Source organism: Vulpes lagopus, chromosome 1 (genome assembly GCF_018345385.1).
Source record: "Vulpes lagopus strain Blue_001 chromosome 1, ASM1834538v1, whole genome shotgun sequence".
In the NCBI taxonomy this organism is placed as follows: domain Eukaryota; kingdom Metazoa; phylum Chordata; class Mammalia; order Carnivora; family Canidae; genus Vulpes; species Vulpes lagopus.
In genome coordinates, this window is record NC_054824.1 from 147,839,095 (window position 1) to 147,864,286 (window position 25,192).

The 25,192-nt window shown below is 50.7% G+C and overlaps 1 protein-coding gene across 2 annotated transcripts in view; it reads right to left on the bottom strand.

Moving 5' to 3' along the window:
- ITPKB (inositol-trisphosphate 3-kinase B) overlaps positions 1-25,192 on the bottom strand; it is a 91,321-nt gene that overhangs the window by 60,062 nt on the left and 6,067 nt on the right. The window lies entirely within an intron of this gene.

The window sequence follows — 25,192 nt, forward strand, 5'->3', positions numbered from 1 at the left end:
CCCCCGCCCCCCGGGCCCGGGGAGCAGCCCCCCGTCTCTGCCGCGGAAGACAGGCAGACACTCGCACGCGGCCCGAGACCTCAGAGACGCGCTGGGCGCGCCCCACGACGCCCACGGCCGACCGCGGACTCCTCGCACGTTGCGCCTTAGGGGCGACCAGTGTCCCCGGGGCCTGCCGCCCGCCGGCTGCACCCTCGGCCCGGGTGTGAGCCTGGAGAACGCCCCCCGTTGGCACCCCCGCCCCCGCGGGCGTTGTGAACTCTTCCTGGGAGGCTGGGGAAAGGCAACATTTTGTCACTCCGTAGAAACAAACAGAAAGGCTGTGACAACGCCCTGGAGACGCACAGCAACCGAGAAAGCCTGTGCAGTGGCTTGAGCCAGAGCAGTGCAGCGTCCTGGCAACTTCACCGCCAGACTTATTATTATTATTATTATTTTATCTCCAGAGATCTTTGGCAAGTTAAACATTCTGTGATGGATGGTCTGCAGCAGCAACCAGGCCGGAGTGAGGGCCACAGGGGACACAGTCAGCGACTTCACACAGTTTCTGGCCCATGTGAAGCCCGAGAGCTGCAATGCACTTGCTGGAAGTTCTTCAAGCTCCTTCTCCACTGTGAAAACAGACGCCTCATTAAACTTCGAGTTGGAGAGGAGAGCTACCAGCGAGATAGCTCAGTGCTTTTAAAAAGATTCACAGCATTGCCCCTGCTTGGTCCCAAGTGTTTAATGTTCGGAGCAAAGCAGATCCATAGGCTCCCTGCACTCCGGTCACTTGTCCACACCGCATCATCATCCCAAGATCTCCTATTAGATTTAAGAGCTAATTTCCTTCTATCACTCGCCTCACATTTCACAGAAACATCCCGGCGGCTAGAGGGAGGGAAGAGACTTCAGAACTGTAAAGTTGGGGTTCACAGCTCTGCCTCCCCTGTCCTGTCAACTTCCTGAGTCAAATCCAAATGTTCAGAAGCGCCTCTGCGTGTATGTGCACGCACCCCTTCGGCCTCCAACCAGAAAGACTTGTATCTGGGACCGCCTCCACCTCATTCCAGGAGGCTGGGCTGGCGATGCTGGAGGCTGTGTGCATCAACCCTCCAGCCACTGCCAAACTACCCTGAGACTTTTCTCTTGACCCTGAGAACAGGTCTTTGAGCCACACCTTGCAGCTCCCTCTCAAACAGGTCATTTCAGGAATTTGAAAAGTCCCTGGAACTGAAGCAAAGCCTCTTAACCAAGCCCAGACGTTCTGGGAAAACACTCTGACCAACCAGAAGAAATTTTCTGCCCTCTCTCCCAATTCCCAAGCACCCATTCACTCACAAAACATGCCCTTACCAGCCTGTTCTCCCTTGTTCCTAGCTGTTGAGGGCTAAGGCTGAGAGCTGCTGGGAGTTGCGGTGCCGCGGGGCAGGGCGGGGGGAAGCATCTGGGCAGATATCCCCGCTCCCCCTTCCTGTGCTTCAAAGGTCAAAAAGCATTCACAAGCTGCTACCCCACAAACCTGGAGGATTTCAATAGTTTCGTCATAGGCAGTACAGAATGTTTAGAGTCAGGTGAAGGGAAAGGATACAGTATCACAAAGTTGAACTCAACCCTGAAAAATAACAAATAATAGCAAACAAGTAACAAATATGTGATAGTGAAACTCCTTTGGGGGCTGGACAGGTGTTGTTCCAAGTGAGTGCCAGCAGCTCCCTTTTGCCTGCTTCCTAGGTTCCTTGACTGGAAACTTTCTAGAACTTGCTGAAAGGGAGCTCAGAGATCAAGTCTTTGGGTTCTAAGTCTACAGACTAGCTGGAGTTGAGATGGGCTTCCAGCCACAGATGTCCTGCAAGAGCGAACAGAATGGTTTGTGAAGTATGCATTTCTCCAGCGGGGACGGTGCACCATTTTCAACCACTTTCCAAAATGACACAAGACCCAAAAGGGGTTAAAAATCACTGATCTGGTCCAGCTCTTGGGTTTCACAGAGGAGCCCCAGAAAAATTCAACTGAGTGCTCCAGGCAATGGAGCAAATTATATGTCACCTTCTAAAGCTGGCTGGGGCCCATGGGAGGAGGAGGACACCACATGAGCTAACAGGCCTTTTCCCTTACTAATTATAAGGATTCCATGAAGTTTCCAGCCGCCACTCTGTCTGGCTTTCTGGGCCTGGGTGTGTCGGTCGCCACTCGATGCCCAGGAGACTGGAGGTGGCTGGATATGGCCACAGGCCAGCTAGCTAACACCCAGGCACCTGCTCTAAGCCCAGGGCTTCTTGGGAATTCAAAAAGAGGTTTTCAAAAGACCCTTTCTTATGGTGATACATAGTCTAGTCCTCTAAGAACCCATCCCAAAGGTTGATTGCATAAGAAAAATTAGTAAAAACCACCTCCCTCAAAGACCAGTTTGTCCCTACTTCCAGGCCAGCACCATTAAGAATGATTTCACAAGGGGCAAAAAAAAAAAAAAAAAATCTATTAAAATAAGTCAGAATGAAAACACAGCCGCAAATAAAGTAGGATTTTAAGAGTAAACCACAGAACAGAAAAATATTTGTAAACAGCAACTGAGAGCCTGCTATATAAAAATGCTATCAACACATGCCATCACTGCCACAGGACAGCTAGACAGTTGCTCAGTGTAGATCATTAGGAGTTTACATAGGAGTAATTAGGGCCATTGTCACACGGAAGTATAGAGAGTCCCACTTGAAAACTGAAGAATTACAAATTAAAACTTGAAGGGACAGTCAGACAGTAGTAAATATAAAGAAAAGCCAGTGGTGGTGGAGGAACCACAGCCCTTAGACTTTGTGGACGGCTATGTCATTGGTTTAGTCTCTGCAGACAGGAGGCACGAGGAAGCAGCTGCTCATTCTTCTCGGATACTGAGGACGACATCCCCAAAGGAACACTTCCCAAGGAAGTAACCATGGGGAGAAGAGAAAGGTAACCTTCACAAAAAAGCCCATGGCTGCACACGGTGACAGCTGTACCTAGGGAGGAGCATGAGGACGTACTCCTGCAGAAGTTCAAAGCCCTGGCTCAGGAACTAGGCGGCACCACACTTCTGGATACTTGTTTTCCTCCTCTGAAAACAATGGTGGCTGTGAGATTTAGGATAAATAATCTATATAAAACACTCAGAGCTGTGCTTGGCATAGAAGTACTTGGTAAAAGTTGGGTGCTGGGGCGCCTGGGTGGCTCAGTCGGTTGAGCATCAGACACTTAAAAAAAAAAGGTTTTATTTACTTATTCATGAGAGACACACACAGAGAGAGGCAGAGACACAGGCAGAGAGAGAGAAGCAGGCTCCATTCAGGGAGCCCAATGCAGGACTCGATCCAGGGACTCCAGGATCACACTCTGAGTCGAAGGCAGTTGCTAAATCCCTGAGCCACCCAGGGATCCCCGAGCATCAGACTCTTGATTCCAGCTCGGGTCATGATCTCAGGGTTGTGGGATCGAGCCCCGAGTCAGGCTTCACGCTGAACATGGAGCCTGCTTAAGATCCTCTCTTTCTCTCTTTGTCCTCCTCCACATGCCCGTGCTCCCTCTCTCCAAAAAATAAATAAATAAATTGCCTAAAAATAAATAAAAGTTCGGTGCTGGTATTACTATTATATGATATTCTCACTGAACATATGAGTTAACATTAAAATGATAAAATCAAAAGATAAAATGAGTACAATCAGATTATAATTATGTACAACAGTTATGCAGCTTATCAAAAACCCAAGTACACTTGGAATGAGTTAAAATCGTTCATTTTGTTGTGGTTACCATTAGATTCTTTCTCAGTAATATCTGAGTTTATGTTAAAAATTAAAAAGGACGGAGGAAAAAAAATCAACAGTGCCTCAAACCCTTTCTAGGACAAGGGGGGCCACAGAGAGAGGAGTCTGATTTTATTTGGGTGCCTCCATCCCCCCACAAGGAACCTCAGCAAAATGTGTGCTCATTGGAGATATTCCAGCGATCAATGCTAATGGTCTTGAGTCACTCTTCTGCCTGAGGCTGACATGGGCACAGGCATGTGACCCGTTCTAGTCACTGAGACAGATGGATGTCGGCTGCGGGGGGGGGGGGGGGGGGGGAAGGGGTCTTCTAAGAAAGACACCTGGGACACAAGGAAGGGCCGTCCCCTCTGCTTCCTCCAGGGAACGCTCTGGTGTCCACACAGGACACCTGGCCCCACAGCAGCTGTCCTGTGGCCCCAAGAGGAAAGGAGGCAGGTCAATATGCCCTGGGCTCAGGACAGCTGATGCAGAGGGACCCGGGCCCCAGAAACACTTGGTGCACCACCGAATTACCCAGCGCTGCAGCTGTCTCTGCTGGGACTTACTCATGAAGGTGGAATTACACGTTTTCTTTATTGTTCAAGACAGCAGAGTTGCAATTTTCTCTTATGTGAGCTAAGTGCTTTGTAACTAGAGAGGTGGGGGTCCTCAGCAGGTCCCAGCCAGGACCTGCTATCATGTCCCACCCTGGGAATGAGCCAAGTGGCGGTGGAAGAAGAAAAGGCCCTGTGCCCACTGTACAGACCTAAGGACGACCCCTGATGACATGGCAAGCCGGTGACAGCACTGGGCAGCAGGGTGCCAGATGTCTGGTCCCTTAATAGGGGACCTCCTGGCCACTAGCGCTCCCATTTCCAGAATCACACATTTCACAAAGGCTATTTCAGAACAGCCCTTTGGGGAGGGCTCCCAGAGAAAGCACAGGACACTTGGGTAAGTTTGAATTGCAGATAAACAACGAGTCACTTTTTGGTACAAATGTGTCCCACGTGGGAGGCTTCTGTGCCTCTGCTCCAGGGGTCTCTCTTCTCTGCCAGGGACCTGAGTAGGGACAAGGGCCTCTGCCCCTCAGCCTCCAGGCTGCCCTGGGTGCATCCAGCCTCACGGGGTCTCTGATGCATGGGAAGGTCCGGTATGCATTTTACAGCAATACACAAGGCTCGGGTGACACAAAGGGGTTGGGCATCCCTGCGGTATGGCCCCGGCTGGTTTGGGAATGGTGGGGCCCCTGACATCCAACGTCCCAAGAACGTCTTAGATGAAGCAGAAGACATGATCTTTCCCTGGCCCTACCCCATCTAAACACGCAGCCACCAAGACTGTCAACAAGCCAAGAAAAGCGGCACGGTGGGTGGGGACACATCAGCCTCACCTGTCCTGCCCACCCACTACAGACTCACCTTATCTGAGGTCACACTAGGCTGTTTTTTTCCATGGTCGCCCAGGCCCAGGATAAGGTCTGTGTGATTTGCTCACCGTGGCATTATCCACCTGCTTATAAACAATCCTTTAATGAAACTGGCCCCTAAGTCCTGCCCATGCTCCCTGTGGGGTCCCACTGTGGGCCAGCACGAGCACAGAGCTGGGCCTGAGCGAGTACCCGTGAAGACACAGCTCACTGACTCCAGAAGATTCATGATCAGCTGGCCATGAGATGTGGCCAGGTCCCAGTGAAAGCCAGAGCAAGCTCCCGGCCCTGCCCCTCTCTGGCCTCTGGCCTGCTGCCCACTATAGATGGTGCCAACAGGTATGGCCAGGAAAGAAGCCTGGGCTGGGGCAGCTGGCACCCCAGGCCTTCAGCAGAGCAGAAGGGACTCTCCTGTGGCAGTGGAGCTCCCTGGTAGTCGCTTGCCTCGGCTCTTCCCAGAGACGTAGAGAAAACCAACCAGAAAGTGCAGGTTAGAAGGAGCTCCAGGCATGAAGGACAAGCAAATAGAAGCCCCTCTTCTGCAGTCTCTCCCTGGTACTGCCACTTCTCCACTCTTTGACATCTCTAGGCCAATGCAGACCCTCAGGGGAACCCTCTTTCCTGCTGGGAACCTGGATCAGGAGAGTTACCGTGGGGCTCATTGTGCAGCTCTGCCAGCCTGCAGAGGGGATGACCGGCTCACCCCATCTGGGGACACCAGCAGCGGGGACACTGGGCCTCCAGAGCCCTCACCCAGGTCCTGGTTGAGGCGTCAGCAGCTGCTGGGAGGGTGGGGCCTGTGCGGGGGCTTCATTTACAAAACACACACTCAAAGACAGAATTATTAAGAATTTCAAGGGGAGCCTGGGTGGCTCAGTCAGTGAAGTACCTGCCTTTCAGCTCAGGTCATGATCTCAGGGTCCTGGGATCCAGCCCCACATTGGGCTCCCTGCTAAGCAGGGAGTCTGCTTCTCCCTTTCCCTTTGCCTCTCCTCCTGCTCCTGCTCTCTCTCTCTTTCAAATAAATAAATAAATAATCCTTAAAAAAAAAAGAAAAATTATTTTAAGACAGTGATTACACAGCATTAAACCCCAAGGGTTCGACCCTGGGCACGAGAGGCCTGCACTGTGCTGGTCATACACCCAGAGGCAGCCCTGCAGTGACAGTACTTTAAGACAGAAGAAGGAAAGAAAGGAAATGGGCACAAAATATTCTTCAGTTTACTGGTGGTTCCCAGTACTCATAAGAGGACAAAAAACATAACTTCATCACTTAAAAAACTTTGGCCAACACCCTGTCCCAGGTGACAAGATACTGCTTGGCCTGACATTCCCCTCCCCCAACCCTCCTCCCCAATCCCTTAACTGCCTGAAATCCTCTTGAGATTATGCCAAAATAGGTAATTCCCTGCAGTGATTGCCAACCAGAAACCACCTTCCCGGGCCTAAGAAGTTGTCTGGATGTGCAGGGAGGGGTGCACAGTGGCTGAGGGGGTGTCTTCTGGGGAATAGTACCCCAAGGCTGGAGACGCTAAGTGGCCTGCAGGGGCTGGGCAGTACCAAATAAAGAGTGCTCCCCATTAATGCCCCAGTTGGAAAAGCTGCACAGGGAAGTTCCAAGTCACCAGAGCCCATGTGGACCTCCTCTTGCTTATCAAAGAGGCAACAAGTACCAACAGAATCCCTCAGGACCACTGTTCATGGACCACTGTCCATGGTCTGAGCTGCACCTGCCAGGGTGTCTGCCACACAGCCAGTCCTCCTGCATCCCCCCTCCTGCTACAGTCTGGGGACTGTGCTGTACTTCCAGATCCTGCCCCCCATGGGTGCACCCCGTGTGCGGGTGGTGTTTTTCTAGAAACCGTTAGCTCCCCTCCCTCTTCCTAAGCAAGCCCTGCAGCAAGCCTTCTTGGGCGGGGGGGGGGGGGGTGTTATTCAGTGTCTCACAGCAAGTGCCCCAGCCTGGCCCCAGGGCCCCGGGAGAAGGGCTTCAGGAAACTTCTGTGGTGGTGTACAGTAAGCCGCCAGGGTGGAAACGTAGCAAGAGAGAGATAGTCGTCGTGGTTTTATATATAGTACCTGTGTCTTCCGGAGACCTCGAAGCCCAGGGCAAGTGCCTGGTAAACCACCTTCGGACCACCCCGAGAGGCCGGGGTCTCCCTTCTCATAGCCCAGGCCCCTGGCTGGACACCATCAGGCCCTGTGAGGTCCACAGCAGCCCAGGTCCCTGCCCTCCTCATCACCCCACGCTAAGTGGGCAGTGCAGACAGAAGGTGAAGAGAGCCAAGCCACAAATGCCACCGCTGGGGCCCCTTTACTGAAACAAATTCCCAGAGCAGGCACATCTGCAAGCACTTCCTGCTCAGCTGAATGAAGCATACCCATTTTGCAGCTGAGAAAGTCAAGGTGTTGAAAGGATGGTGGTCTGGGTGGAGGAAGCACTGGCCTGGGCGGAAGGGCAGCTGTCCTGGCCCTGGCTGCCTTGGCCCTGCCTTCAGCCGCCACCTGTCTGCTCAGGCTCCTTCCAGTCTTATATTACCTGGTCCTGCACAGCCTGCCAAGGCTTCTAGAAGGCCAACAGTGCTTTGCTGCCCTCAGAGTGAGAAAACGGTACAGGCTGTGGGTGTGAAAAATGCTGGGGAGCCACCGTGTCATGGGTGCCCTGGATTACCAGATGAGGGACAGGGAGCAAACCACAGGCTGGTCCTCTGCACACCCTTCCAGGGCAGCCCTCCTCTGAGGGGGCGCGTGCATGAACACTTCCACCCACAACACACACACACATGTGCAGTTGCACTCTTAAACGCACACTCCTGTACACACACACAGACATGTGCCTGCTCCAGCAAGCCCCTGCTGGGGATAAGACTCTGGACCAGCTGGCTGCTCCGGCCTCTCCCCGTCTCTGGAATGCCCCTACCTCCCCAGTTCCCAGTCGGCTGCTACTAATCTTGTCTCCCTGGAGTCAATGCCTGTGGCCCCCTGCCCCCCTTCTGTCCACCTGCCTTGCCCCGGCCCACTGCACACCATGGTGAAAACCGGTTCAGAAATAGAGTGGGAACCAGGTCTGGAGAGAGCACGTCACTGGCCAACAGCCACTATTTTTAGCTCTATGTGTCTAAGTCCTCTATGCCCCCTGTCGAGGGGTGACAAGGACTGTGTCCTCCCCACAGGTTTCCGGTTTTATCCCATTTTAGGTCCACCGCAGCCAGGCTCTGTCTCTATCTCCCCGCTCCAGGGCCTGGGACAGAGTCGTGGTCTGAATGAGTTTCTAACAAGGAACACACTCCCAGTTTTATAAGGAATTTGCTCGGCCTTCTGAAAGCATCCCAAAGAGCCTCAGTCACATTTTCTCACACCTGGCGCAGTTCTACTATCTCCAAACAACCCCGTAAATCCATGGTTCACAAAGAATACCATCTTGCTCGACACTTGGCTCGGGCTTCAAAATTGTTCTGTTTCCTACAGTAACAGCCAGAGAAAGCGTCCTGGGGTCCTGATCAACTACTCCCACCTCGCAGACACAGTCCACCGTGTCCCAGCCATGTTTACTAGAACACCTTCTCCCACCCCAACATCATAACTCCAAAATGAGGGCCTGTGACCGGTCCCAAACCACAAGGACCTCCCCCCCACCCCCCGACTTGTTCAGAGAATTAGTTTTTTGAAATCCTGATGGTCTAATTTTCTCTTTTCGCTCAGCAGTTTCTCACTGAACTTGCCAACAGGCCATTCTTTGAGCCCAAGCTAGGAGGCTCTCAAAGCCATGACAAGTTGCCCACCCTCACATGGCTCAGGTACGGGGCCCGACACATTGTGCTGTCCCCAGATATTTCCAGTTCTTCTCCTAGACACATGGTAGGACTCAATGCCCCTGCCCCCTTCAAGTTAGGTGAGGACACAACACTCACCTGGCCAATGAAATATGAGCTGAAGAGGGGTGGCTCAATCAGTTAAGCATCTCTCTTTGGCTCAGGTTATGATCCTGGGGTCCTGGGATCGAGTCCCATGTCGGGCTCCCTGCTCAGCAAGAAGTCTGCTCCTCCCACTCCCTCTTCTCTGTTCCCTACCCCCAGCTCATGTTCTCTTTCTCTCTGCCTCTCAAATAATGAATAAAATCTTTTGAAAAAAAATAAAAGAAAGAAAGAAATATGAACAGAAGAGAAACATGCTATTTCTTGGAGCTGAAGCTCTCTGAACCAGTATGTGATTCACCATATTCTCGTTCTCTCTGCCATGGTGACCAGCAATGCTTGAGAGTGGCTGCCCCATCAGCCTGGGTGGCAGCGTGAAGACAACACATGGAAGAGTGCACAGCTGACCCAGCCCAGTTCTGCAGTATGGGCAAGAAGTAAACCTTTGCTGTCTGAAACCACGGATTGTGGGGCTGTTTGTTACTGCAACAGAGTCTCACCCGTCCTGACCAATGCAAACCTGTGATTGAAAAAATCCTCTGGTGGATGTGAACCAGCTTGCTGCTTGAAAGGAGGCAGCAAGACAACAGCAAGAGGGAGGGAAGGGGAGGCTCTGCAGCAAACTAATTGTCATTCTTTAAAACTACCTTGTGTCTCACTTTCATGCTTGTGTGTGCGTCCTTCTACTCTGGATATAGTTCCCCTTCCTCTGCCTAGGTGAACTCCATCAAAACTCCATACAAATAGCACTATCTGCAATTTCTCTTCCTGACAGCCCCAGAGAGAGAGTGGCCTTGGTCCTCTGCTTCCAGTAGGACTCTGGATGGGCCTATCCCCTGCCCACCTTCCCACACACACAAGCGTGGACACAGTACTGCAGCACCACCACTGGGAAGGCCGCATGGAGTGTCCATGGTTACCAGGAAAAGTTCTAGAGCACCAGCTTTCCACCAGCGGTGATTTGCCTCTTGGGGCACATCTGTCAGTGTGTGGAGACAGTTTGGGTTGCCACAATCAGGGGAGGTGCTGCTGGTCAGGGATGCTGTTAAATATCCTAGGGTGCACAGAATAGCTTCCCCAAAACACAAAATTATCTGGTCCCAAATGTCAACAGTGCCAAATTTGAGAAACCCTCTTCTACAGTTTGAAAGCCTGGGTTCATGTCCTGATTCTTGCATTACTGTGATTTTAAGCGTGTCACTTAACCCCTCATTCAATGCCCACCCATGAAAGATGCCTAATAGGTGTGAGCTCTTGTGATCTGCCTCCTACCCTGAACTATGATTCCAAGAAGGTAGGAACTATGCTTTACTTACACACACATCTCCACCTGCTAGCATAACTTGGATCCGGCCAACACCCAATACGTGTCTGTGGACCATGTAAGGAAAGAGCTGACCCCAATTGCAAGGAGTGGTTAAAACCTTCCTCCAGGTCCCCAAAAGACAGTCTGTGCATTTGGTAAAACCTCTATTGATTTGAGTGTTGAGTATCTTATGACTTCCAGTTCACTGCAAAGTACGAATGCAATTCATAGTAACTCTCAGTTAACTAGAATATCTAAGAAATGAGACTAACACACACTATCCTGGAAGAATGCAGGTTCACAGGAAATACATTTTATAACTGTGATGCTATCTGGAGAAGTGACTTGAATCAAAATGAACTACTCACCAAGAGCCATAGCACATTTTATTTCTTCAACCTCAAAACAAGCATAAATATCAAATTTTAATTTGAACCAGGAATGTAACAAGGGCTTGTGTTTTTTTTTCCTCCTTCTTCCCTTAAGAGCATCGAATAAGTTCAAACCAGAGTCAAACCTAGGCTTTCAGAAAGTACCAAACCAGAAAAAGATTCTGAACCAAACTGTCATGCGATTCAGCTCCTTTTTTTGATCTTGGGCCCCATCAAATGACTGCTAAGATATGCTGGAATATTCTAGTAGGCCATAGGGACTGAGTGAAAGCCTGTGCTCATGTCCCTGCACGAGACCATCTCCACCACCGGGACTCAGAGCCTCATGTAAAAATCCTCCACTCGTTCTCCAAAAATCCTCTAAGCCCACGTAGAAAACAATTCCTCCTTTGTGACAGATTGTTGGTACCAATTTACCAAAGGAGATTTTGCAAATATTATACTTCATTAGACGGAGGAACAAACAGCCCCACCTTTTTTTTATGAGTCACTCAAGTGAAGATGCGCATTTCACACGCTGTGAAGTCACAGGCCTGTCACCAGGCAGAGAAGCAAAGGTGAATGCATACTTAAGCAGATGGCATCCCCACCCTGCTTCCCGGTGGTGGAGACCAGACCCTCCAGCAGACCCTCAAGCTGGCACCACCCCATTAACACTCAAGGCCACTTCCTGGAGCCTCTCCCAAGACAGGAGGCAAAAGGCAGAAAACCAACCCCGCTGCCCACCCGCCCACAGTGAAGGGGGTGATTTAGTGCTGGTTCTAAGCAGAAAAAGTACTTGGGTCACCACGGTTTGGAGCAGTTTTAAATGATACACATACTTTTTCTTCTCTGTTTTGTGAACACAAAAGGGGAAGCATTTCTGGGACCTTCAGCAGGACCGTGTTGCAAAACTAAATGCAAAGTGCAGGCTGGGCTGAACAGACCCAAGGGGAAGCTCCAAGGGGAGGCTGCTCCTCGGCCACTGTCCTTGGGGAGGCCCAACAGGAGGCCCAGCCAGGTGCCAAGGAGACACTCCATGCTCCTGCCTGTTCTTTTTATTCCAGGCCCAATGATTAACAGACAGCTTCTCTTAAATACCGGCCCTGTGAGTCAGCCTTGGTGGGATCCTGCGGCCACAGGGGCAGGCAGGTGATGGTGTGGGTGGGTGGGGTCCATGGCAGAGGGGAGGCTGCAGGGGGCCATCACTCTATTCTGGATCAGAGGAGGTGGGGGCAAGATGGGACCTGAAGGGTGATGAAGCACCTCCCTAGGGCATAGAGAGGGCAGTACCCTCAATGGGGTGGGGTGTGTGTGTGTGTGTGTGTGTGTGTGTGTATGACGAATGCACAAGGCTTTTGACATCCTGCCCGTGTTTTACAGCACCTCTGGGGATTTTTTTTTTTTAAAGCCAGATCATTTCACCGAAGAGGACGTACAGATGATAAGCACACGAGAAAATGTTCCAACACCGTTAGCCATAGGGAGAAACAAATTAAAACCACGATGAGAGACCCATGCAACTCTGGAGCTGCTAGAATAAAGTTCAGTAACCATCCCCCCACCCCGACCCTCTCCCCCACCCCGTGCTGGCGAGGATCTGGGAAACCAGGACTGCTTACACGCTGCCGGTCACACGCTGCCGGTGGGAACACACAGGAGTGCAGTCACTCCGGATGCAGTTTGGTTTATTCTTTTTTTTTTTTTTAAGATTTTATTTATTTATTCATGAGAGACAGACAGATACACACACACACACAGAGAGGCAGAGACACAGGCAGAGGGAGAAGCAGGCTCCATGCAGGGAGCCCGATATGGGACTCGATCCCAGATCCTGGGATCACACCCTGAGCTGAAGGCAGATGCTCAACCGCTGAGCCACTCAGGCATCCCATTCTGGCTGATTCTTAAAAAGCTAAGTATGTGACTACCATATGACCCAGCAATTGCACTCTTGGGCATTCGTCATCACCAAGAAGTGAAAGCTTACAGTTTGCACAAAAACCTGCATGCGCGTGTTCCTGGCAGCTTTGTTCGTGGAGGCTAGACATTACACACAACACAGAGTGACGGCTTCATCAGAGTCTCAAGATGAGTGAAAAGCAAGGGTGAGCAATCCCACTTCCAGCTAAGGTCCCCTGGAAGGCATGGTGCTCACCCCACAGGGGCTCGCCTGGTCTGCGGTGTCTCCTCACCACCCCTCGGGCACCTCCTCCATTCTCAAGGGGGCCACCTTCCCATGGTGGCACTATGGTGCCCCCGTGCAAGGAAGCACCACAGCATCTTGCAGTTCCCAACCCCCTACTCAGCTCTGCCCACCAAAGCCATGCCAAGCCAGTCTCTTCCTGCAGAGAAGGAACTTCAGTACAACCAGGTAGTGCAAGCCTGGGCCTCCTGTCTGCCAGTCCCATTGGAATAAACCTTCTTCTCTTGATGGTACCACGTCTCCTAATTTAACTGAGGTCCGCAGGCAGGTACTGCCGCACGATGCCCTCAATTCCAGTATAGGTGTCACTGGTATGTCTGACACACAGCTCGTGTCACTCAGAAAGATCTGGAATGCCTGGGGGCCCTCCTCTTCTCCATAGTCAGGGGCTCACTTCCCAGCTCCGTGAGCAGCAGCGAGGAGCTCTAACTTCTCTGCTTCCCTCCCCACCAGGCCTGGGAGCTCCGAGGCAGCTCCAGAAGCTCCCTTTTGTTGCAGTTCTATCAATGGAGTGTTTTTGTACAAAGGCCCATTCACTGAAAAGGAAAAGAATCCTCTCTTGGTTTCACCTCTGAGAATAGAAAATTGATCTTGAACCAGACTGAAGCACGACTCCAGGGCAACTGTGTGAAGCCAACTCTCTTGTCCCCCCAGATGGATTGTGTCCAAGGCACAAGCAACCCAAATGCTCTCAACCATCCATCTCTAAGGCTTCTGCAATGACCCTCCGTCTCCTCTGCACACAAGACAGCCAGTCCCTGATCCCCATGAAGCCCATGGCCCAGAACTGAACAAAGCCCTCCCTGCACACAGAGCAGCATCTCCTCTGTCCTCCCGGTGACCGACCAACAGACCCACGGGTGGCAGAGAGGAAGGGCTGGGGTCCCAGGCCTGCCATTTACTGGCTGTGCTGTGCAGATAGCAGCCTTGTGTCCATCTGATTGGCAGTCTGCTTGCTTACAAAAATTAAATGAAGTGATTTATAGACAGTGCCTTGCACATAATAGATACTCTTATTTTATGACTATTGTGCACCCCAAGACAGCTCAGCCCTTTTAATAGTTAATTTATGAATCTTTAGTTTTTTCTAAAGATTTTTTATTTATTTATAGAGACAGAGAGAGAGAGAGGCAGAGACACACGCAGAGGGAGAAGCAGGCATCATACAGAGAGCCTGACGTGGGACTTAATCCAGGGTCTCCAGGATCACGCCCTGGGCTACAGGCGGCGCTAAACCGCTGTGCCACCAGGGCTGCCCAATTTATGAATCTTTAATAACATCATTACTCCTGGTGACTTTCACAAGAAGTACTGACAAGCCAAGTTACTTCCATCCTGTCCTTCATGTAGTTGATTTTTTATGTTTTTTATTTTTATTTTTTGATTGATTTTTTTTTAAAGTAGACTCCATGTCTAGCGCAGAGCCCAACATGGGGCTCGAACTCAAGACCTGATCAGATATCAAGGGTCAGATGCTCCACAGACTGAGCCACCCTCGTGACCCCGTGGAGGGGCACCTCCATTCAGGACTTGCATTCTCCTCTAGAATACCTGGTTGTGAGGTCATGGTGAACTATTTCTTGAGGTTCTTGAATCCTCTTTCCAAAGTCAGTGTCATGTGTCCCCAAAGGGCAGCGGGAAGCCAGGCTGGGATGCTTGGGGCACTTCCCTCCAGGCTGACCCACACGGACCCGGGGCTCCCTCCAACTGCAGCTTCTGGGTGAGCCTCTCCTGCCTCCCCCGCCAGTTTTGTGGCATCTGGGGTCAGCGGCAGCATTGAGGCTAGGCCAAAAGGGACACCATGAAGGGCCTCCAGGCCTGTAGGACTGTGTTCAGCCTCTGCGTTTGTGAATCAGCAGCCTGCAGCGAGGCGGAAGGCAGCCCTCCCGAGGGAGCAGGATCGTTTTTAATGTATAGTGTGATACCGCAAGGCAAACAGGGTCCCAGACACTGCTCCCTACGGCTTCATCCTGAGATGGAAATTAATTAGGGCACTGTGTATTTTTCCAGGTTGGGGCAATAAGAGAGCCTCTGTCCAGCGCCCTGCCACTCATACCACCTCTGAGGTCAAGGCTGCCACATACTAACAAGCTCTGTTAGTGGTTTCATTCCTCCCAGACGCCAGCCTCTAGATCCCAGCAAAGGGCAGGAGTCTGGGGCTGGGGGAACATGTAAGCAGAGGCCAGGCCAGAGACACATCTCTCCGGAAGGGGGTATGGTCCCAAAACGCCACAGGAAGAAGCCGACCCTTCAGGGTCTGGACACTGCCCAGAGGCTCGTGGGGACCAGCGGCAGGCAGGAAAGATAGGGACCCCAAGGGTTAACACGGCAGGCAGGCTGCCAGCTCCACATCACAGCCATGGAAGAAAGAAGGATTTGCACATCCTGTATTCCATGTGTAGTGAAGCAGAAGCCCGTGTCTGGCAGGCGGGTGCCCCAGGCTGTGGCCACATCTGGCCCAGGCCCGTGCTGCTCTGGTGAGACTTGTCACCACACAGCCCTGGTCCTGCCAGAGCCTGGCTGGGGCTCCGTCCACCGCCCCGGCCCTAAGGAGTAGCAGTGTAACCCAGGGGATACTGGGCAGGCTCTCCTCTGCTCCCCTCGGAGGAGGTGCAGGCAGTGCAAAGCAGCCTGCGGACACCTGCCAGCTGGGTCCTCAGGGGCTTCGGTTGGGTGCGTGCCGTGAAAGAAAGCATCTCCTTAATCTGAGAAAGAGCCTGCTCTAGTGGGCATGCACCCAGCCTGCCAGAAGGTATGGCATGGGGAAGCCCAGTTAAATCACTTGTTCAGAGACCCCCAGGCCCTGAGAGCCTCAACTATGCAAAGTAGTGGCATCTCATATATGCATATATATTCCCTTCTCTCTCTTAGGAGCTGTGATGGGTGAACAGAGGAGCAAGGGGAGGGAGAGAAAGGATGGGGCTTTCCACACTCCGGAATGAATGCTGGGCCCTCTCCCTGCCTGGATGACCTCGGCCAGTTTCCACCTCAAAAACAGAAGGAAAAGAGACTGGTCCCAGGGGAGTAACCTGACACCCCTTGCCAGCAGTGGAATAGAGTTGGATTGTTTTTTTAGACTCCAAGTTCTGAGCCCTGGTAACAAAGCCTGACCTCTCCTGCAATGGAGAAACCTCTTTGGGGAGTAAATCCTGCCTTCAGTTTTGTCATCCTGCACGAGCTGTACTTGAGATAGGACTGGGGGCCTCCTCACTCAGCGACAGCGACTCCGACCCACGCCCTTCCCCGGCCAGGTCTGCAGGGTCCACGGGCTGTGCAGCTCACTTCATCTTCTCAACCAGCCATACAGGGATACTGAGGTGGAGGGAAGTGAAGTCCCCCCAAGGACAAACTCAGGGAAAGAATGAGGCTGTGAATTCGGGTCTGCAGGCCGAGCCCCTGCTTCCTGCGCCTGTCCTACTCCTGTACACATCAGAGCAGCCCTCCCTATAATCCGAAGGTGGTACCATCAGCCCCATCCTACAAATGTTGAAATGAGGGCCAGAAAGGAAGGCATTTCTCTAGAGTCACACAGCTTGCACTCAACCCACTGAGGCCACACCAGTCAACTGGGGTGGGGACAGGCGGCCTTCCATCCTTCCACATCACATTTACATGCACTGTGTACACACTGCATCTTTTAGCAGCTGCCTGTCAATCTGCATGGAGTTCAGTGCAGGGCATTAAGGCTTGCGGAGGGGGTGCAGGGAGCAACTTGTCTCTTCCTTTCTAACCTCCTAAAGCCTTTGGATCCACAAGAGTCCTTTTGCTTGGCCACGTCTAACAGAGGTGGCAGCGTCCTCAAGGTCTCATCAGACTCCCTTTCTGGGGGGCCAGTGCTCAAATTCCGTCTCCCTTCCCCTGGCTGCACAACACGCACGGGAGCTGCCTGCCTGTCACCTGCCAACATCAACTCATTATTTATTAGCTCCTCTTTCATCTACGAGCTTGTATTTATGGCTATAAGACTTGCTCTTGAGTTTCACAAATCTCAAGTCCATCTGCTGGCATCAGCTTTGCCTCTGAGGGCAGATCCCTAAGGACAGAGAGAGCATGCACCAGGCCATTCTCTCTCCAGCACAGGCGTCTGCAGACAGACACAGACATGGCACATAAGTGCCTGATGTCTGGGCAGCCACTGGGGCACAACATTTGCTCGTCAGCCCAGGTAGCCAGCTGTATACAGAAGTTTCTGGATCTAGCCCAGGGCCCAGCCATACTTAGGGAACGTCCAGTCTATACCTGCCGAATGTAACACCTGCTCTAAAAACTGGAGGCTTCACTGCATTCCTCCCTTTAGCTTTCTAGGACGCAGAAGAGAAAAACACTGCATGATACTGGAGAAAACCAACGCCCCCATTAAGTATCCTCAAACTCTAGATGAGCATGGTCTCCTCTCCATTATTCAGGAGCTCACAGCCCTGTGCCAGGAACATTGACCCCTACCTTGGGGCCCCCTTGGCACCTGCTCTGGCTTCTTGAACTTCCATCACTTTTGCTCCCAACCTATGTGTGAGACCGCAAAGCCCAGGCAGGATGCTTCGTCTGCAGTCCACTCTGGCCGAGATGGTGGTGCAGGCAGGAGTCAGCTGTACTGATGGCTCATGTAAAGTAGGACATGGATCCCAGAATGCCTACTCACTGCTGCTCCCTGCCCTCACGGCGACATCCCCATCAGGACTGGCCCGGTTGGGCAAGAGGGGACTGCTTCCGACACAGCCCTTGGCAACTTTTGGTTTGGCGACACAGACGTGGGACCATCTTGCACAAGTGCAGCCTGCCTTTGTCCATCCTCTCTCAGGAAAGCTTTCAAAGCAGTGTCCTCGTGCTCATAATTAAAACTAGTTTAGTCAGGAAAGACTCACACTCTGAAAATGACAAGACGAGACCTCACTAGAGCCTTGCAAAGGCCACGTGAGCTAGAAAGGCTTTATCCATATACCCATTTCACAGATGAGGAGCCAGAGCCCAAAGAGGCCAGGTGCAGATCTGAGCAGCACAGGTCCTTCCAACACACTGCATTCCAGGAATGCACCCAGCAGAGTTCCCAGAGGAGGCCCTGCACCTGCCACCTGCCCAATGACTTGGAATGAATAAGATACTCAATGCTAATGAGCCGTGCCACTGTGACGGTGGCAGGGAAGGGTGGAAGAGGCATTCAAAACATCTTAGACTAAAATACCAACTATGAACCTAGGTTGCTCAGTCGGTGAAGCGTCTGACTTCAGCTTGGGTCATGATCTCTGGGTCCTGGGATCAAGTCCTGCATCAGGCTCCCTGCTCAGTGGAGGGTCTGTTTAAGATTGTCTCTCTCCCTCTCCCTCTGCCCCTCCCCCTGCTCTCGTGCTTTCTCTCAAATAAATAAGTAAAACCTTAAAATAAAACAAATAAAATAAAATACCAACTACAAGGCATTCAAAATGTCCCCCACAGCAGCCATCTCTGCATCCTGAGATACTACTAACTTCCAGTAGTTTCCCAAACCTCAACAGTGTTTTCCCAGCCTCCCAGCTCCACCACGCAGCAAGCACATTTCCTACCCTCAGCCCAGCAACCTGAGTGTCAGGATTTGCCGTCCCCACAAAACGTCCTAGCCATTTCTTAAGCTACCGGCTGCGGTTGGATTTTCCACTTGACATTGTTAAGAGATCAAACTGTCTATGTCATTGTCGTACACGGGCCTTTTCAGTTTCCTGCTACCAGATTCAGGTTAGATAAGCATTACAGAAGTGATACTTCCAAGTTCCTCTCTCTAACCCAGCTGGAGCCGTCTCCCCATAGCTAAGAGGTACACTTTATTAAATCCACGCTTCGGGTAGCTAACTTGTAAAAACACTACACAACAGTACACACCCACACAGAGCAGAGGATCAGACAAGCATCAGCTCCCGGACAGCTATGGAGGAAGCCCTTCTCAGGAGATCCTGCAGAATCACACACTTTACGACCCAGCCATCAATTGCCATAGAGAAGGTGAAAACAAATTGAGCTGAGCCTGGAAAGAATGTCAGTGAAATTGGAAAAACACTTGCTGGAAACTGCCTGGGGGGTGCAGTGACCTCCCCTGGACCTGCCCAGGCTCTACCAGCTGGCACTATACCAACAGAGACTGCAGATGGCCCTGGGGGATGGCCAGCCAGCAGATACCTCCTTCCTCATCCCTGTGGCAGGCCAGACCCTCCCTGCAGAGTATGAGAGCCATGAGTGCTGATCGGATAAAAAGCTTCTCCTTGGAAAACACCAGTTTATTCATTTTGGTGAAAGTGGTGAGGGGGGCAGCATGCTGAGGACCCTTTACAACTAAATAGCTGTGGATGCCCCCAAAACCAAAGGCACAAGTCCCCTAACCCCTGCCCTCTGATGCACTGAGAACAACTTTACAAACGTGGGCAAGGGGAGAGCCCCCTGTGGGAGGAGCTCCTCGGGGCCTCACCCCACACCAGTAATATACCTTATCACCTCTAAATTGTGCCACCCCTAATCTTAGTCACCAGGTCAATGGAAATAATCTCCAGGCCTCTGTTTGAGATGCTGTATCAGTTCATTTTCCCTTTCCACCTGAACTTTACCACACACACACACACACACACACACACACACACACAAAGCTAGACTAACAGTCTAACAGCAAACTCAGAGAGGGAGGCTCTTTTTCACCCTCCACCCCCACCCTGGGCCGGGTGAGAAGTCTCCCAACTTATTCCAGGGTGGGGAGTAAAAACGTAGCCCCCCTTCCTCATTAAATTATACACAGAGATTACTTGCAGAGGCTGGTTCTGCTTGCTTACTGGCTGTAGCTCCTAGTTTCTGGTTCCTTGTAAAACTTAGCTGGTTTAATACAAAAGAGAAGTAAACATTTCAGGAAATAAAAAATGTCGTATTGACTAGAGGCCTGCAGAAGACACTTCCACTGAATGGGCTTCCATGAAGTGATAACAAGCCAATAAAATGCCCAAGTAAAGCTCAACGGAGGGGAAAGATCTGATTTCTAACAGCTAATTCTCAATGGAATGGTCGAGAAACACACCAGTTAGTCAAAAGTCTGTGTGTTGACTTCTTACAAGTCACGCTTCATCAGAGGCCCGCCAGGTGTGGCCTTCAAGGGAGAGCCTCAGAGAGGTCTCCCCTGTGAACACAGGGTGAAAGGTGCCAGTGCAGACCCACAGCATGTACTCCTATAGGCGACCTATTTCACCGTGTGTCCCCCAGATTCTCAGCCCTAACGGACTCCCATCTCTGAGACTGGATGCGAGGAAACCAGTCCAGGAACTAGAGACGGAAGAGGCGGCCAGCCTGGTTCCCGGTGTCCCACCTGGTCCACGGCCTGAGGATTCACAGCTGGCCTGGAAATACCGGCCTTTGAGAAATTCATTGCCTTGCAGCCTTTTGGGCTGGGGCAGAGTCACTTCCCAGGATTGCACTGGGATGAAAATGGAAGCACAACAAAATCTGAGCATTGCTACAGAGCGTTTCTGGCAAGGGGCCCAGCGGATTTCCCAAGCAGACACTGGGAAGGTCTCCCAAGCCCACCTCGACTAGCACCTGCTGCTGCGGAAAACGGTGCCTCCCTTGACACTCAGAGGCCCGCAACATCACACCTGTTCTCTCCACCTTCCCTGGGGGCTAGCAGGCCAGGTGCAGACAGGGATGTCACCGAGTCTCCCCAACCCTGGTCAGGCACCCTTAACTCTATGGCAGCGAGGTCACAGGAGGAAGCAATGAGTTCACTTCCATCCTCCTTCTTCTCCTTTGTTCTCCACCTTCTAGATGGTTCGACCTTTTCCTTCATGGGTAGACAATGCTGCAAGGATACCATAGCTCATTCATCCATCCCTCCCTCCCTTTAACAAATCTTTTGAAAACATGTACTACATTTAAAGCCCAGGTTGATCTCCCAACAGGAGCAAGGAGCTTATATACTAACTGAGGGTTTTTTTAAGATTTTATTTATTTATTCATAAGAATACACAGAGAGAGAGAGAGGCAGAGACACAGGCAGAGGGAGAAGCAGGTTCCATGCAGAGAACCTGACGTGGGACTCGATCCCAGGTCTCCAGGATCACACCCTGGACTGAAGGCGGTGCTAAACTGCTGAGCCACCCGGGCTGCTCCTAAATCAAGTTTTTTAAGTGAAAAGAAGAGTAAATGTGGTCTTGTCACTGCATTGAACATTCTCTGGCCTTGCTTTCCTCATCTGTAAAATGTGGGTATTGGTGGAAATGAGCTTTAGAGCCTCTCCCGGATCCAGTGCTGCCTTATGAGAACTACATACACTATGGAAAAAGCTCTTGTTTTTTTAATACCAAGAACTGAGGTTCAGCTTCCTAATGGGATCATATACACACCTGGTGTCTTTCAGCCAAGGAGACCTGAACTGTCTTTCAAATAATAGTTCACTCCTGGGAAAATGAATGACTAAGGGTCTGGGAGCAGCACAGTGGGACTCAAGGTTGGTGGCAGAATGATAGCAAGTCGAGTGTGAGACCAGGACAGCAGGTTTTTCCCAACCTCCAGGGTGGCCTGGAACCATGTGTCTGAGGGACTGCTACGATGCTGGTGCTCCTGCTCTGTGTGTCGGGATCACCTACAGGGCCAATAACCTCCATCCATGAAGTCAACAGTATGCCATTCCATGAAGTGCATGGTCTCAGGAGGGCCGGACATACAAAATCCCACATATCCAGCTGTTGAAATGGCAGGCAGTTGGTGCTCTGAATAGTTTTTTGTATTATGAAAGAATTCACATTCGGGTTTGGTTTGATTTCCTAAACAGTATGCTCCCCAATTCGTGAAAAATACATCTTTCCCCAGGCTGATTCTATGTGGCCAGGGAAAAATCCCTGCAGGGCCCACTCTGCACAACCTGCAATGCCCAGACCTTCCACCCCAAAGGCGTGACCACAACATGGTCTAGGAGTTCAGAGTTAATTCTGAATCACCTGCTGATGACCTGAAGTCTATACAAGTTTTTTCTACCAAAATATAAAATTCTTCCCATTAAATACCTCAAAACTCCTCCTTTAGCTAACTAAGTTGAAACCTGCCAAAATAAAACAAGCCTCGACAATCTTATCGATACCCCTAGGAGTATAAATAAACGACACAGAACTAATCTAATCTGTGACTACATTCGACGGTACATGCCAACAAAATCGGAGAAGTGACTTCAGCGCTTTAAGAACAAAAGCCCTGAAAGTGATTTATGTGACACCTGAAATGCAGCTCTCTAAAAGCAGCACCTGGTTAGTTTAATAACTTGTGAAACCCAAAGGCCAGGTAAACCCTAAGCTGTGCTTCTGTGATGCTTCCACATCAATCTCTCTTTTTCTCTATAGCTCCCCTTTGATAAAACAGTCATCTGAAGTGTTGGCTCTGTGCAGGACCACCTGTCTGCAAACTCAAATATCTAAGGAGGTCAAAGCCCTCAGGTGATGGAGTGCATCTTTTACTTTTCAGGTTAACATTTTGGTATCCAACCACTACGTTTGTGAGAATCTTGGGTATGAGATTATTTATGAGAATCTCAGGTATGGGGCGACCTGGGTGGATCAGTGGTTGAGCGTCTGCCTTTGGCTCAGGTCGTGATCCCGGGGTCCTGGGATCAAGTCTCGTATTGGGCTCCCACAGGAAGCCTGCTTCTCCCTCTGCCTATGTCTCTGCCTCTCTCTCTCTGTGTCTCTCATGAATAATAAATAAAATCTTTAAAAAAAGAGAGAGAGAGAGAGAATCTCAGGTATGGCATCGAGAATTGATGATGCTTTTTCCATGTGATAGGACAAAGAAGCACTCTTCGGGTAAAGAGAGGCAGATTGATTAACGGGTCTTAAGTAAAAGCACAAAGTTAAACATGCCCAGTTTCAGCCTCACTGTTTGAGAGCCACACTTTCAGACACCTTGACGCATACTTCACAGATGCTGAGTTTTACTTCAAAAGTCTAGAATTAAACAGCCCCAGACAGCCCCAGGTCTGCCTATACAGAACTAGACAGACCTCCAGGGGATCATCTTCATGCAACACGCACATTTTAAAAGGAGGAAACTGCACCACAGAGGTCGTCCTGGGGCCTCTTTCCCTCTCTGAGTCTTGGTTTCCTTCTCCCTAAACAGAGCAGAGTTAACACCTGAACCTCACATGGATGACTCAGAGTCGTCCCAGATCGCAAGGGTCAAAGGAGCTGAGGCCATGTCAGAAAGATCCTCCCCACGGACACGGGAGAAAAGTGTGCCCCATCTAAGGCAAACACATGTGCCACCCGAACTCCAAACCACACAAATCTGAGCCTTCTGTATTCTCATCTAGAGAAGGATTTTCTATTTAAAAGTTCTCACCATTACATTCTTTTTTTGGTAAGTACCCCCTAACACTTTTAAATTTTAACTCGGTTTACCCAAAATAAAAGTTTTATTCTTCTCAAAACCACATAAAACCATTTTAACCTTTTTTTAAAAATTCTTTTTAAGTACGCTCCACACCCAACGTCGGGCTCAAATTCATGACCCTGAGACTGAGAGTCACATGCTCCACCGACTGAGCCAGCTAAGCACCCCCCCATAAAACCACTTTAAATTGTTTGAATTTCTTACTCTGTGTATTAGTTTCTCTCTCTCTCTCTCTCTCTCTCTCTCTCTCTCTCTGTCTCTCACAAAAGCAAACCAAAACAAAAAAACACAGAACTACTCAATATTTTTTAGAAAGGAAAGGAAACAAAATTCCAAGGGCCCTTAAAAAATAGTAAGCACTGGATCCAGACTCGCACTGGGGTCCCTGCTCTGCAGAGTCTGCTTCTACCTCTCCCGCTGCTCATGCTTGCTCTCTCGCAAATAAATAAATAAAACCTCCAAAAACAGCAAGCATTAAGAAGGGCAAGGATTTTGTATGATACTTCTCTATGGATCCCCTAGGCAATTAGGCCAGGGTTTTGTTTTGCTTTCCGTACACATAATTGATAAGACAATTTTGGAAGAAATCAATAAAAGCTACTTTTTAGAGTAAGATGCGTGCATATCTTAACTCATGGCATTAAGCCTGGGGTTTCCGCAGCCGCATACTCCTAATGGAATGACAGAGGGAAGGCAAGAAGTGCTGATGGGATTTTTAGTTGTCTTAAAGAACAAAAAGCAAGAACACCACCCTTGCTCAGTGCAATTCGCTTCTGTTCAGATGGCAGAGACCAGTTAGTGTGAGCGTGGCTAAGTTAAGCCCTGGGACACAAGGCATATAATACGATCACTTCTGAGCCAATTTCGAGCATCTGATCCTTTATGAACAGACAGGTATGAAGCCTGGGAGCCCTCTCCTTCAGGGACAGGCCTCTGTGTCAGGCTGTCAGAAGCAAAAAGCCTACACTGTGGGTGTTTCTGAGGCTGTCTGCACAGCTCCTGCTGGTGGAAGTGAGGGAGGAGACCAGCCTTCCCAGCACATTTCCACCAGTGAAAAGGCTGCTGCTGATGTGCATAATCTAAATGGCTAAAGAATCTGCAGAGTGCACTCCCAAGCTACCTGCTTTTCACTTTGTCTGCAACCACAGGGAGGGCTTTGGGATTCCGGTCCGCAGGCCCCTGGGGCTTCCACCCATGATGAGTGGGAGAGACCCAGCTTCAGGCTTCCCTGGACTGTGGCCACGGCCCACACAGCTCCCCACAGTCACTCCTCCGCAGAAAGAGAGGAGGCGCCACACAAGGCACGACAGGGTTAACTCTGAGGAAAGGTGGGTTCTCAGTGTGGGACTGGGGCAGGGGCACTTGGTGACTGGCAGGCTGAACGTGTCATTTCAAATCTGTGAGCCAGAGCGGGCGTTAGTGTGTGTGTGTGTGAGAATATGTGAGGGTATGTGTGAGGGGAACGTGCAGGAGTCAGTGTGAATGTATGTGCAAGCATGTGTGAGGGTGAATGTATATGAGGGGCAACGTGTGTGAGCAGAAGTGTGTGTGGGGGGAACATGCATGAGGGGGAGTGTGTATGAGGGTATCTGTGAGCACTGAGGGTAAATGTGGGAGTGTGAGGTCGTGAGAAATGAGTGTGAGCACTTGAGTGCACTATGAGAGCAAACACATAAGAGTGAATGAGTGAGTGTGATCACGTGTGAGCATGAACATGAGGGTGTGTGAGCATGTGAACGTGAGAAGTTAAGGCTTGTGAGCACTTAGATGTGAACATGAACATGTGAGTGTGTGAATATGTGAGTGTGAGCGTATGTGAGGGTGACCA